The following is a 15,729-nucleotide window of genomic DNA, read 5'->3' on the forward strand; positions in this document are numbered from 1 at the left end:
CCACTGTGTCCTTGAATCAACCTTCAATTTACCCGCTTAAATGAAGGACAAAATGCTGTAGGCCGACGTGCTCAGGTTTCGGTGCACGTTGAAGAACCCCAGGTGGTCTAGATTTCTGGAGCCCTCCGCTATGGCGTCTCTCATAATCATATGGCGGTTTTGGGACGTTAAACCCCACATACCAATCAATTGATTTTACACGTTGACAATGCAAATCAGACGCCTCACGTCCTCGCATTTTTCGCACATGAGATTGCAGCTGCCCGTTGGCATCGCTTTGAATACGTTGGCCACACCAGCCGAGGAGGAAAGCTCTCCTGAGGGAGCGCGCGCCTTCCACGCCGTCGATATGACGCCCCGCTCGTTTCATTGATCGTTGCGTCGCTTGCCGTCGAGTCTCTGATTTTGCTTTACTCCAGCCGTCGCTTCACTTTTGCGGCCATCCCACTCTGTGCCTTTGCGCTGGCCGAGCGCATATCGATCAGGAACACTCGGTTTTTCTATCTTGCCTACTTTTCGAATTTTTTCGATGATAAGGAACGGCAGCGAGAACAAACATGTGGACACTCACCCTACTTCGCGTGGAGGTGCTGCTCTTGATCCGCGTCTTCACTCCATTGATTTCATTTCACCTTCCTATCTCACCTCATACATTTTTAGCAGTTTTCGGATCAGCTGTATAGACAGTCACCTATTCTGTGTTTCTTTGTGCTCCAATATCGTTTGGTATTTATTGTTTGTTAGAATGTACAGGCTACAAGACTAAGCAAAGCACAAGAATTTGGGAAAAGCAGAATTGGAGCGGGTAACAGTGCGTTGTGATCAAACACCCGACAAATCTTCATCGACAGCCTGGTTGGTCTTCTCCGCTCCCGTGCTTTGTTTCCCACCACTGCGTCTGTCTCGCTCTTGTGTTTCGTCGTTCTAAGCCGCCCCAGTTTGCCTTTGTCGACACGATGACAGGTAACATGGTGCACTTATTAGAAAACATGGGCGACAGCGCCTGCCCCCGCACGATCTTTTCGGGAACGTTTTTGTTGTCGCTCTATAGGTTGGTGTATGTGGCGTTTCACTTTTACGTACTAATCCGGACTCAAGCAACTGAGCACGATAACCACACGTCGATAGAGACCATGGCTGTTTTGACAGCAACACGTGGTTTGTTTTTCTCGAGCTTGTTTTTATAAGAAAGTAGAAATCACAATACAGTCGGATCACACAAGTTCGCTTTCATCGAAGAAATCGACGTCAAAATTCTCCAATCAGCCATTGCTCAAAATACACGCACCATGATTGATGACCCACTCAGGCGGCGCAAAGGCAACATGTTTCCCGCTACTAACTATGTTCCTTGCTTCCACGATTGATCCATACGAGTAAAGTTTCCCCACTTTCTAATCTCTATAGTGAAATTGTTACGTCCACACGCTTAGCAAAAAACAAGGGTTAAAGAGAGTCGGGGCATACTTACTCTCTTCGGTTATTCACGAAAACCTATTTTGAAGTTAGAATAAGGAATTTGGAGTTTATTGTTATGCAAGAGAAAACTGACTCTTGTGAACCTCGATACGACTAGATTCTGTGTTGCCCCGCCGCGGTGGTCTAGTGGCGAAGGTACTCGGCTGCTGACCCGCACGTTGCGGGATCGAATCCCGGCTGCGGCGGTTGCATTTCCGATAGAGGCGAAATCGTTGTAGAACCATGTGCTCAGATTTGGTTGCATGTTAAAGAACCCCAGGTGGTCAAAATTTCCGAAGCCCTTCATTACGGCGTCTCTCCTAATCATATGGTGGCTTTGGGACGTTAAACCCCACATATCAACCAATGGATTCTGTGTTGAAGACGCCACAATGTACAGTACGGTCCACGGTTAGGGGGAACACGCGAACACGTAGCCACGGACCGCGTGCCGCAACCTGATGGCGAAATTTGTAAACGTGGCGCACGCGCATAAAAGCGCTAAGGCAGTGCTTGTCGGAATTCGCCGGCGTCTTTCCGCTCCTGCGATTGCCGAGCGCTACTGTTTTTATGCAAAGTGATTCATGGCACCGCTGGTCTGCTGGGGTCCCGACAGGTAGTCAGTAGGCATATAAAAGGTCCAGCTTGCATATTGTGTGGTATCTCGCCAGTTTTGAAACGATGCGATTAGCAACCACAGTGGTGTAATTTTGATTAAAGGCGATATACAATGAAACACCGTGCCATTATAATTAGAAACATGTTAATAAACACTTAATAATAAAAAATGTTGGAATTCAACATCGCAGAACTGCGGTATGATTATGGACGAAGCAGTGGTAGGCTCCAGAAATTTCAACGACTTGGGGTTGCAATCAAAGTACAAAGGCCTTGAATATTCCTTCCTTCATCGATAATACCGATGCGCGGCAAAGATTTGATCCCGTGACTTCAGGCCAGCTGTCGAGCCCCATAACCCCTATAACATCGTGAAGAGTTAAGAAACACTTGAAGATGAACTCTCTTCAAAGCATCGATACCTCATGATTCCTATGTTCTGGTTCTCGCTTGCTACATCCCGGCAAATATTAGTGTTAACGTTCTAAATCATGTGAATCATGTGAAAGAAGCATCATCTGAAGAAGCTCCATATTTCGAATTGCAATAACATGCACTTTTATGAAAAGAATGGCACTTCTCCAATATGGGCACGCATGAGAAATGAAGTGCGTAAAACACGAAAGAGAAAATTTATTCGTCATTATTTGGTGGCGAAAGTTAGAACAGGTTAGATCTACGGCCTCTTAACGTTAGAAGAATGAAAAACTTCCAGCATCGAGCTGTACTCGATGCTGGAAGTGATGTCACTTCCAGCATCGAGTACAGCTTTCATCCTTACAGGCAGAGACATGCACAGAACTACCCAAAAGGTATAATTGCGCTTAAGTCCAGAAGTCATCCATAGATTTGACGCGGCCAGTTTGGCGAGCGAGAGAGATGATTTTATTCTGTCTCACACAGTTTCAACTAAGTTGAAGTCAGGAGACTAAGGGGAAGGGACACATAAGCCCCATCACGGTCTTGAGTGGCCTGTTAACCACGGAAGCGATAGCACGTTGACTGTATTCTTTAGAGTAGAGCTCGACTATAGGAAGCCTTTCATCGCAAGGTGCCCTCGCCACGTATAAGAGCTGGCACCATCGAAAATTTGTTCATTGAAGAATAACGCCCGCAGCTGTGGGATTATGTGACAGCGATAAGGAGGTCCATCACTAGCGTAGCCTAGAGTGTCATTGCTCACAGAAATGTTAGTCGTGAGTTTGAATTTGCACAACGCTCGAACCAGCCGGCTATCTTTCATAGCAGACAAGGAAATTGGTGCTTCATGAAATGAGCACAGCCGGCTTCTTCCAACCACTGAAACACTGCACGGCCTCGGCGCACGCCAGGCGATAGGGCGGGGAAGTGGCAGACGACGCAGGGTACGAACAACTCTCGAGATTCTGTGCGCATGCTCCGCGTTTCCAAATCTCGCCAGCAGTTGGCGCCCCGCAGACTGTTGGCCCCGCAGATGATGTTGTGAGAGGAATACGGAAAGGGGTCATGGTTCCTGGGCTGACGTTCGGCAATGCGGTCTTGTGCATGAGATCAGAAGTTCAAGCAAGATTAAATATTAAGCAACGTGGAATAGGTAGGCTTGCTTTAGGAGCTCACGTAAATACACCAAATCAGGGAGTACAAGGTGATATGGGATGGACATCATTTAAGGGCAGGGAAGCTAGCAGCAAGATAAAATTTGAGAAGCAATTGAGAGAAGTGAAGGAGGAGCGTTGGGCTAGTAAGGTTTTCAGCTACTTGTACATGAAGAATGTCGATACAAAATGGAGGAAGCGAACCAGGAAGTTGACTGGTAAAGACTTAGAAAACAGCAGGTGGCCAAACCAAAAAGAACTATCGGTTAAGAAGAAAGTGAAGGAAACGGAGACTGACATGTGGAAAATGGGCATGATTAAGAAGTCCGCACTAAAGATCTATCGAACTTTTAAGCAGGAAATCGCCAAGGAAAGGATCTATGATAATACTCGGGATAGCTCTCTACTGTTTGAGGCAAGGACGGGAGTACTGCGAACCAAGACATATCGGGCCAAATACGAAGGGGTAGACACAGTATGCAGTGCGTGTGGAGAGGAAGAAGAAACTGCCGAACACTTGATAATGTTCTGTAAAGGGCTTCACCCTATAGTTCAGGATGATGGCGCAGAGTTTTTCAAAGCACTGGGGTTTAGGGATCGGGAGGGCAAAATAGACTTTAAGCAAGTAGACTTAACTAGAAAGAGGTTATCTGATTGGTGGCTAAAGTCAAGGCACGAGTGAAAATTAAACTCTTCACTGCAAAGTACGAATCCTCAAACTCACTTTTTAAGAAAAAAAAGAAATATAGTTTTGGGTTCATTAAGTATTACGGCTTGGTGGCGCTAGCCACCGCCCGATCTAAAGGGTACAGCCATATCCATCTATCCATCCATCCATTCATCCAGCCTAACATGGGAGGTAGGAAGGCTGCAGTCAACGATAGATTACGCACTGATGTCACACAGGATGTATGAAAAGCTCAGGGGAATGCGCATAGATGAAGGTGGCTCCAGAAATCTGGGTAGTGATCACAAACGTATCATGCTAAGTTTTGGAAGAGCAGCGAAAGTTGGAAGGAGACAAGATGAGCAACTACAGGAAAATTTTCATTCAGAAAAGCAAGTACAAATTGCTACTAAACAAATTGAGAAAGTAATCACTGAGAATATTAAAACAGTGTGGACATACACAAATGTAATTAGACTGTTTGGGCTAGAGCTTGCTAAGGCACGTGACAAGTCACCCCGGAAAAGGAGACACAAGCCCAAGAGTTGGTGGATTGAGAAAGTTAAGAGAGCCATAGCAAAACGTCAGGAAGCCTTTAGGGAACACAGACATGCTAAGCAGCGGGTAAACCATCTTGAAAGAAAATGGGACATCTTTCTAAGCTGTAGAAGGGAAGCATCCCTCCTGATCATTAAAAAGATTAGAAGAAAGGGTGCTCAGTGGCTGGCAGAAGTACATAAAAAGGACAGGAAGGCAGCTGCGAAATTTTCGAACCATCTAAACTCCCCAAGAAATGAAAACAGCCTAGAGCAGAGGTTTACACCTACACCTTAAGGTGCTAGGCTAGAAGGGGACAAAGCTATTGAATATATGAGAACAAGGGCGACAGACAAATTTCAACAAAGAAGTGCCTTACGCAAAACAATAGACAAGGATGAATCGAGTGGCGTAATGGCTCCGTTTTCACAACGAGAGTGGTAAAATGCTGAGAAAAGGGTTCCAAGTAGTACATCAACAGGCCCCGATGGCATTCCAATTATGATTGAGACACTGGGTTCGAAGTCTAAACAGACTTTGAGAGAGGTAGTGAGCAGAACAATAATCAATGGTGAAGTCCCCGATGGATGGAAACTTAGCAAGATGAGCATGATCTATGAAGGAAAGGGGGACAAAACTGACATAAACAACTACCGTCCTGTACCAGTGACATCAGTGGTCTTCAGGCTGGCATTGCAGATTATAAAGGAAACACTGCAGGCATGGATAGAGGATGAGGGGGTGCTGGGGGAACTGCAGAATGGCTTTTGGAAACACAGGACGTTGGAAGACAATCTGTTCTCACTGACGCAGTGCATCGAAATAGCAGAAAAGGAACTCAGGCCTCTGTGGCTAGGATTTTCGGATATCAAGGGAGCGTACGATAGCATGTTTCAATAGGAATTGTGGGGAATACTAGATACACTAGGTGTGAAAGATGGAGTCGCTAATCTTTTAAAGGAAATCTATAAAAGTAACAAGGTAGTTATAAAGTGGATAAACAGGTATCCAAGCCCGCCGAGGTGAAACGGGGGCTTAGGCAAGGGTGTCCTCCGTCACCCTTGTTATTCATCACGTAGCTACAAGTATTAGAGGCCAAATTAGAGGGAAGTGGACTTGGCTTCAACCTCTCTTTCGTCAAACAAGGAAAACTCGTGGATGAGGCTCTACCAGCATTAGTGTACGCAGGTGATATAGTGCTAATTTCCGTCAACAAGGAAGATTAGCAGCGAGTGATGGATTTCTATGGTAATTAAAGAGATAGGTTAGATTTCAGATTCAGTAAGGAAAAATCAGCAGTGATGATTTTGAATGACAATAAAGGCTTTGAGCTTAAGATACAGGAAGTCACGCCAGAGATAACAGACAAATACAAAAATCTGGGCGTATAGATAAGTAATGGATTCTAAGAGAACTTGTTGTTGGGCTAGTTGGTAGAGCATTTCGAAAAGTTAATTCGAGCGCGAAAACTTGACAAGATCACTCACACACGCACACACCCATGCATCAAACACACAGCACTCACTTCCAACTGATTTATTCATAGCTCGAAGGCTTGAATATATACAGGACACATTGTGCACACACACACCAAAGAAGGCCAACAGCATACATTATCAAAACGTACAGTTAAGCAATGTCAGTGCCTTAGGGCGATGGACTGAAGTTCGCTTGGTAACAACAAAATTGAAGGGGCGCTTACACAGTGATCTTTATTTTTTTCAATGAAAAAGTCCTCTAACACTTTACGTGCAGTTTTACTTGCGCTTCTGCCCAGAATCTTCGTCTCAGAAAATCGTGCGTCACAACCACACGAGATGACATGCGCAACCAGGTGCGTATACTTGTCATCTCTTTTCGTTAATTTTTGGGCGTGTTTCCTTAATCGGTCATTAATACACCGTTCGGTTTGGCCAATGTTCACTTTTCCGCAGGATAAGGGTATAGAGTACACAACCCCCACGGAACACTTAACAAAGGCCCTCTCATGTTTATTCTGACAGCCGCGCTTCTTTCTATCGCACACACGTTGGCACAGTCTTCCAATTTTTTCTGGTGCGGAAAACACCATCGGTACGCCGTGCCTGGGCGCAGCTTTCTTAAGGTTGTGCGAGACCTTATGGATATATGGCACAACTTGTGGCCTAATCGTTAAGGGCTGGGTAGCAGTCATCGCTTGCCGTGTTCCACGTTTAAACTTCTGCAGAAGTGATTCAGCAGCGGCCGTAATGACCGATCGAGGGAACCCAGCAGCCTGTAGTCGGCTCACCTGATTAAGGAAACTAAGTTTCATCCTTTGTGGGCACGACCTTTTTAGCGCTGATTCTAAGCAAAGAGGCGCAACGCCCCTCTTCACAATCTTTGAGTGGGCAGAATCGTACGGCAACAGCCGCTTCTCAATACGAGGATGATAAGACCAGCAAAGATGCTCATCGTTCGACGTGAGGCTTAAGTCTAAAAACTGCAGACAAGCTTCTTGAGGAAATTCAACAGTAAAGGAAAGCCCTCGTTCTAGTCTTGTAAAAACGTTTAAAATAAAATCAAGGGATGTAAGGTCACCCTGTTTATCTAAAAGAATTAAATATCGTCAACGTACCTAGATACCTTTAAGATCCCCCCCCCCCCCCCGCTTTAAAAGCATTGTCCAAGTCCCTACCTACATCCGCTAAAAAAATATTGCAAAGAACCGGTGCGACACAGGAACCAATGCAGATTCCTTGCCGCTGAATAAAGGGCTTTTCGTCAAACATAATGAATGTTGCATTGAGAAAAAATTCTAAAAGTGATAAAAAATTGTCTACATTAACGCCCGTGTCATTGATAAAATCGATGTCACCATTCTCTTCTATGCAGGATTGCACAGAGGCTAGAAGCTTGTTATGCGGCACCAAATAATACAGATCTACAACATCCTCTGAAAATGCGTTGCCTGTGGTAACGTGAGACCGCAAAAAGTCGCACACATCACTTGAGCCCTTCGTACGGAAAGGGTCTTTCACCGCGAGATTCTTTAGCTTGCTCTGAAGAAATTTGCTAACGTTAATCTGCCAAGACCCTCCTTCACTAACAATAGTGCAAAAAGGTACATCCGGTTTGTGTGTCTTGGCCGAGAAAATAACGTTCAGGTTGCTCCCTTTGCTGTTCTTTATGTCCTTAGCTAACATTGTAAGCCCAGCATTCTTGAAAAAATCAGTGAACTAAGACCTAACGCGAGTCGCTCCCAACTTAACTGGGTGGAAGTTCTTCTTGATAGCCGCTAAAGCCTTTCCTTTGTAAGCTCCCTCAGGCATGACCACAAAGCAACCTTCTTTGTCGGCTAGCATTAACGTTAATTTGTGGTTTTTAAAGAACGACACGATGTTATTCAAGCCTTTAACTTTAGGTCTATCTTGATTCTGCGGTGCACATTTCGATAAACAGTTCATACCATCTTGTAGGCATCTGTCCCGGTCTTGGTTGGCCTTCACAGACAAGTCCCTGTTTATTCCGACAAGTTCATGGGCAGAAATGCGAGGCGGCACGGCAATTTTCGGTCCCTTCCGAAGCCATCTCTCGATTTCTGCCGGAACGTATGCGTCCTGTAGCACCACGAAACGCTTCTGTTCTTCCCTTCTTTGCTTGTCAAACACCTTGAGCAGTGGGCTCAAGACCTGCTTCCACCTCACTTCCGTGAGTGCGCCCAGTTGCTGCCTCAGCCATCGAAGGTGTTGAGCAGCCTGCCATTGCGGAAGAAGACTGTAGTGGACCACGCGGAGCCAGTCATGAAACAAACGCACCTGACGCCAAAGTTCCGCATTGAGAATCTTGCAGACTCTTTTGACATGTCTCCAGGATGGTTGAACACCTCCAAATAAGGCACAAACTTCCTCAGGAGGGAAACCCTTGCGTATGCAGAAGGCACACTTCCTAGCTCGGCATGTGGCCTCGATGATGTTGCGCACAAGTCCATCAATAATTGACACAAGGTCTAACGAGTTAAAAGACAGGCCCACTGTTATGTTTTGCCGCTCATAAATTGATCGTGCGGATGGGACAGCACCAGAAGCTACGTTATTCAAAGCTTCTTTCTCGGATCTCTCTCGGCAAGGTCGCATATTGCTTCCTTTGATCATGGGATGACAGCGCGGGAAGCTACGTTATACAAAGCTTCTTTGTCGGCTCTCTCTCGGTACGCCCGTGTAACTGTACACCGCTTATCCTCTGGAATGCAAACTACGTCCGTCTCCTCCGCTGCCGGGGACAAACACACAATGTGAAATGAACCCGCTCTGCCAACCGGCTTGGAATTTTTGTGGTTTAGAGACAAGTCGCCGCTGCCGGGGGCAAACGCACAATGGGATTAAGCGACCCCGTCCTGCCTCCGCTGCCGGGCGCGAGCTCAGTGGGAGTAGGCGACACGCTCTGCCCTGGCGATCGGCTCAAAGTCGCAGCGATGCACGACCCGAACACAAGGAAAGCGGAGAAAGTCAAAGACCGATTGCTACCTGCGGGGGCAATAACGTTCCGCGCGCGATCATTTAGCTTCCGGCTTTGAGGTTCGTCTCGGCTCGCTGGGTGTGGGAAAAGGCATGAATGTACCGGGTCTACAATGCCGATATCTCTCGAGCGAGAGAATTCCTGAGCGCGTGGGAGGTGGAGAGAGAGAGAGAGACATGATGGGAAAGAGTACCAAACGCCTGTTTAAACTGTAGAAGCGCTGCTGTCGAGAGTAAGGTCAGCCCAGTAGGGAGTGACTTAATCTGAGTGGAAACAGATTGGATGAGAGAATGTTGAGGCGGACCAGCAGTGGCCCCCTCCCCTTTTTCTTTGTTACCGCAAGATGCTTAAGACTGAAGGGAATCCGTTTCTCTTCAGTCGAGGCTGCAATCACTTAACTGATAGATCAGTACGACTCCATACGATGCAACTTTTGTCTGGGCCGTAACCACTTGGTGGTCGAACAGTGAGACTAAGTACGTTGTATGTAATAACAGTGTTCTAGGCTCTAACTTAAGAAAAGTCAAGTAGAAGAGTAAGACGCTGTTGATGTCTGTGTTATCATGAGTGTGCTTCGGCAAGATGTACATATGACTGTAAATATTTCGCTGTAATATACCTTCAAGTTTTCATTACCTCCAACCTGCCTCCTGCTTCATCGACGCCGATCATCTCCTTGACGGGACTGACGGGACTTCAATCCACATCAAGGAGATCAACGAACGAGAAGGAAAACTTAACTGGCGCAGCCGACAGGATTCGGCGAGCTCTGCAGCACCATACACTAGACCAGCGCTGAGAGGACCGAGGGGCAAGGCATCCAACAGCCACCAGCGGCAAAGTCGAGACGCTCCCACAGCAGCCAACTCCGGCACCGTGGAGGAGATCCGTGAACGACAGTGCATACAGCAAAGGGTGAGCAGGATTTCTTGCATGCTTCTCTAGTTGGCATGGCAGTTTATGTGTAGAGCACATGGTGAGAACACGCGGGGGTGCTAAAACAATGGAGTCTAATGAAGATGAGGGTACGAGTGCGGCAGATGTGAATCGGAGTCGAGAACCATCCAATGATGGTATTCAAAATTCTGATCAGTCAAATGAGGCGACAGTGCCTACTCAGAGGCAAGAATCGATGCAGCAGGCATCTCAGGTTTTGCCGAAATCAAGCGAAACGAGAACGCTCGAGCTTGAAATTCAAAAGCTCAATCTTCAGATTCAGTACGAAAAGCTATTGCAGGCTAGAATGAACGCGGAACGTCTCAATGGCACGTTGTCCAACTCTGGGTCGGAGACGGGTGATCAGAGGCGCCGGGGTTTCGATTCTGTTCAGCAATGTGCAAAAGTGCTAAAAAGGTTCTGCCTGCCGAGTGACGAGGATGTCCCATTATGGTTTGAGGAAGTAGAAAAACTTTTTGCTACTTACCAGGTACCGCACGAGAGCCGCGTGCATTTGGTTATGCCAGCGCTAACTGAGCGAGTCCGTTACCTACTGCGTAACCTCAACCCTGAAGAGAATGCAGATTATGAGTCAGTTAAAGCAGCAGTGCTGACGGAACTGAAGCTTCCTCCTGCAGAGTACCTGCAGAGGTTCGAAAGAGCAGTAAAGCGTAAGGAAGAGACGTGGGCGCAGTTCGCGTCCCGCGTGAAAACTTATTTCTCATACTACCTCCAAGTGAGAGAAGCCGACACGGTAGAAGTGATGGCAGAACTCATGATTGCTGACCGCATAAAATTGGGCCTTAGTACGGAGGGTCTTGAGTATGTGAGATTAAGGGAAGGCGAGGGATGGCTTAGGCCAACTGAGATCGCGAAAGTGCTCCAAACTTTCGAACAAGCGAAAGGGAAAGGGCGTGCTTCAAAGCAACCAACTGTAGAAACGGGGCAGAAGCCGGCGACACGAGTTGAGAAAGGGGCTCTGAAATGCCACTTATGTCACGGCTCAGGCTATTTCGCTAAAGAGTGCCCGAAGGCTAGTGATAAGGAGAACAACCCCAAGAAGGCTACCGAGCCAAAGCGGAAGGTTCAAAAGGTAACGTTATCCCACGAGACGGATACTGAAATACCTACTGGAGTACTTAGCGCAAAGGTGAAGTCTCTGGAACACGAGGGTGAAGGCACAGATAAACTGCAGTTAATTCCTGTATCATGTGCAGGCATATCCACAGATGCGATTTTGGATACGGGGAGTGAGATAACCGTCATCCGGGAGAGTCTGCTTCCGTGAAGTGTTGTAGAACCGTCTGGCACGGTAAGATTGGTGTCCGCTTTCGGTAAAACTATCGAGGCAAGGCTAGCTACGCTACCGGTCAAATTAAATAGCTCGCGAGAGGTTACGGAGCCTCAGAACGTCGACCTACTCTGCGCGTTAACTGATGAGCTCGTCGAGGGCACAGATTGTTTGTTGACCAAGGACGATTGGAAACTTTTGTTGAAGGCCAGCAGCCCTCTGGCATCCTGTCGAGCGCCGGCTGAGCCTGCTCACGAGGCGGAACAAGCAGTAGAGAAACAAAAGGTAGTTGCCTGCAATCTTACCTTGGAGGAGAAAGATGATTCCGGGGAAGAGGCGCAAACTGATGAAGAAAGGGAGGCGTCATTAGGCCAAAGAGTAGAATTCCGCAATGTGCAGTTGGGCGACACTACGCTAAAGAAATGTTGGGAAGATGCGCGTAGTGGGAAATCCGGCATGTTCATTTCAGACGGACTATTATACCACTGCGTCTCAATAGCAGGCACTCGAGTGAGCCAGCTAGTTGTCCCCAAAGATAAGCGCACTGAGGTGATGCACTTAGCACACGAGTCACTATGCGGGGGGCACCTAGGGTCAAAGAAAACAAGAGCTCGCATTAGGTATAATTTTTTTTGGCCGGGTATGGCGAAGGAGATATTAGGGCACTGTCGTTCGTGCCATGAATGTCAAATTCGTTCAGACAAGCGTCGCACGGATAAAGTGCCTATAACTCCGCTCACTAGACCCGAGCACCCTTTCCAAGTTGTCAATGTAGATGTGATCGGACCCCTAGACACACCGTCAGCGAGAGGGCATATGTACGCGCTGTGCTTAGTGGATCTTTGCACGAGGTGGCCAGAGGTGATCCTATTGCGCTCTTTGACAGCTAAGGCGACTTGTGATGCACTGATTGAGATATTCAGTCGCACAGGCATTCCGGAGATGATCTGCTCCGATCAGGGCACTAATTTCAAATCGCAGCTCACGCAAACGATGCTGGAGAAATGAGGTTGCATGCCAAGAGTTTCAACCCCAGAACACCCAGAGAGTAATGGAGTTGTAGAAAGGTGGAACCGAGTACTCAAAAACATGTTGTATCATGTCATTCAAAGAGACTCCAAGAATTGGGACAAATTGATCCCAATGGTTTTATGGGCTTATCGGGAAGTCCCCCATGAGGTAACCGGAGTAGCTCCGTTTCGTCTATTGTATGGAAGGAATCCCACGGGACCGCTTCTAATACTGCAGAAGACTTTGACGGGAGAAATGCCGGTGCCCGCAACATTGAGAGAAAACCCCGCTAAGTATTTACAACAACTTAAGGAGCAGCTCGAGACGGCCGCTAATATAGCTGAGCTAACTAGTGCAACTCATCAGGAGAGTTACGCCAGTGCTTATAATCGCAGCAGCAGGCTCAAAGCTTTTAACGTTGGCGACCAAGTTGTGGTTTTCGACAATGATCAGAGTGGTAAAATGTCACCTAAATGGCTAAGCCCATTCACAGTGGTTGGACGTGAGCGCGAACATTCTTACCGCGTAGAAACATCTGAGGGAAAGGTGAAAAGTGTCCACGCCAACAACATTCGACCTTACTATGCAAGAGTCAGTCATATTGGGGTCGTCTTCGATGAGGACCATGATTTTCGGGAGGTGGAATATGCCCCACAGCCAACCACTGCGAAGCGGGAAGAGCTAGTGGTAACGAGCGAGAAGGTTGCTCACCTTGATGCTGACGCGCAGGAGGAAATACAGGCGGTGTTCCAAAGACATTGCACCCTCTTTGACGGTACTCCGGGTATAGCAAAGGTAGATGAACATAAGATAGAAATAGAACCGGGTCACCAGCCAAAAAAGGCGTTTCCGTATCGGGTGCCGGAACTATTAAAGAAAGAAGTCAGCCGGGAAGTTGACGAACTTTTGACTTGGAAGTTGATCTACCTCACGGAGAGTGAGTTTGCACACCCGGTGGTATGCGTCGGAAAAAAAGATGGGACTATCCGCATGCGTGTGGAATACAGAGCGCTAAATGCCATCCCCAAAGCGGATGCGTTCCCGATGATGAATCCTCAGGAATTGATTTTCCGAGTAGGCAGAGCGCAGTTCATTACGGTAGTGGACCTTAGGCGCGGGTACTGGCAGGTACCGATGGAAGAAAAGGGTCAGAAATTCACCGCATTTGTAACGCATGAAGGTCAGTACGCATGGAAAGGGATGCCTTTCGGGCTGAAAAATTCCGCGGCAACCTTCCAAAGAATGGTGAACAAACTGTTGTCGCAACATCAAGTGTATGCCACGGCATACCTAGATGACATTGCTATTTTTTCTAGCACTTGGGAGGAGCACTTAAGGCATCTAGACATTATTCTTAAGTCTTAGAGAAGGCGGGACTGAAAGCCAGCCCGGAGAAGTGTCAGATTGCGCAATCCCACATACATTACCTGGGGCATATTGCAGTTCATGGACACACGCACCAGACCCAGAAAAAATAGCAGCAGTTAAGAACTTGTTACCACCGCGCACCAAGAAGGAACTACGCAGCCTGTTAGGACTTTGCGGCTACTATTGAGAGTACGTCAGAGGATATGCAGAGGTGACGAGCCCGCTTACGCTGTTAACAAAGAAAGCAGTACCTAATAAGATACCCTGGCCGGAGGAAGCTCAGGCGGCATTTGAGACTCTCAAACGATCTTTGTGCGAGGCCGTGGCGCTAAACACCCCTGAGCCATCTCAGCCCTACTGGCTTTTCACAGACGCATCAGCTACGGCGGCGGGAGCATGTTTGGCACAAATGTCAGCCGAGGGAGAAGAGAAGCCTATTGTCTTTGCAAGCCACCGCTTCTCACCGACCCAGATGCGTTGGTCGACAATTGAGAGGGAAGCGTTCGCAATAATATGGGCCTTAAATAAGTTTGACTACTGGCTTTTCGGTGCCATAGTAAACGTCGTTTCCGACCACAATCCGCTGTCGTACCTTACAACTTCGACTCCGCACGGGGCGAAATTAACAAGATGGGCGCTGGCTTTACAGCGATATCATGTGTCGGTACAACATCGGATGGGAGTATGTAACGGTAATGCGGATGCGTTGTCTAGGCTTCAGGATAGTTCATGGAAGCCATCAGAATAACAGTGCCATGCCAACTGGGGGGGGGGGACGGGAAGGTTCCTGCCCACATGCTGCTGTATATTGTGGACTGTGTGATTGACAATTCAAGAAACAGACACTAGTGATCTCACTGCTTGAAGCAGCAATGCTGTACTTGATTGTTTAGCATGTATTTGTTTTCGTTTAGTGTATTCTCCTGTAGTGTTGACTTGCAATTGTGTTTGATGCTTGTGTACAACTGTTGTGTGGTTAGAAAATCCAGTGACTTAATCGCGGCAGTGCTTTATCGTATCACTGAGCGTAAGACAGCCCAGTATACTCTTTAGGGGGGGACGTGTTATGTTTTGCCGCTCATAAATTGATCGTGCGGATGGGACAGCACTAGAAGCTACGTTATTCAAAGCTTCTTTCTCGGATCTCTCTCGGCAAGGTCGCAAATTGCTTCCTTTGAGCATGGGACGACAGCGCGGGAAGCTACGGTATACAAAGCTTCTTTCTCGGCTCTCTCTCGGTAGGCCCGTCTAACTGTACACCACTTATACTCTGGAATGCAAACTACGTCCGTCTCCTCCGCTGCCGGGGACAAACACACAATGTGAAACGAACGCGCTCTGCCAACCGGCTTGGAATGTTTGTGGTTTAGAGACAAGTCGCTGCTGCCGGGGGCAAACGCACAATGGGATTAAGCGACCCCGTCCTGCCTCCGCTGCCAGGCGCGAGCTCAGTGGGAGTAGGCGACACGCTCTGCCCTGGCGATCGGCTCAAAGTCGCAGCGATGCACGACCCGAACACAAGGAAAGCTGAGAAAGTCAAAGGCCGATTGCTACCTGCGGGGGCAATAACGTTCCGAGCGTGATCTTTAACTTCCGGCTTTGAGGTTCGTCTCGGCTCGCTGGGTGTGGGAAAAGGCATGAATGTACCGGGTCTACAATGCCGATATCTCCCGAGCGAGAGAATTCCTGAGCGCGTGGGAGGTGGAGAGAGAGAGACATGATGAAAAAGAGTACTAAAACGCCTGTTTAAACTGTAGAAGCGCTGCTGTCGAGAGTAAGGTCAGCCCAGTAGG

General features: G+C 47.7%; 1 pseudogene; it reads left to right on the forward strand.

Moving 5' to 3' along the window:
- The first annotated feature begins 10,333 nt into the window (after positions 1–10,333).
- LOC142803202 (uncharacterized) overlaps positions 10,334–15,729 on the forward strand; it is a 41,285-nt pseudogene continuing 35,889 nt past the window's right edge.

The sequence above is a fragment of the Rhipicephalus microplus genome, chromosome 3 (assembly GCF_043290135.1).
Source record: "Rhipicephalus microplus isolate Deutch F79 chromosome 3, USDA_Rmic, whole genome shotgun sequence".
In the NCBI taxonomy this organism is placed as follows: domain Eukaryota; kingdom Metazoa; phylum Arthropoda; class Arachnida; order Ixodida; family Ixodidae; genus Rhipicephalus; species Rhipicephalus microplus.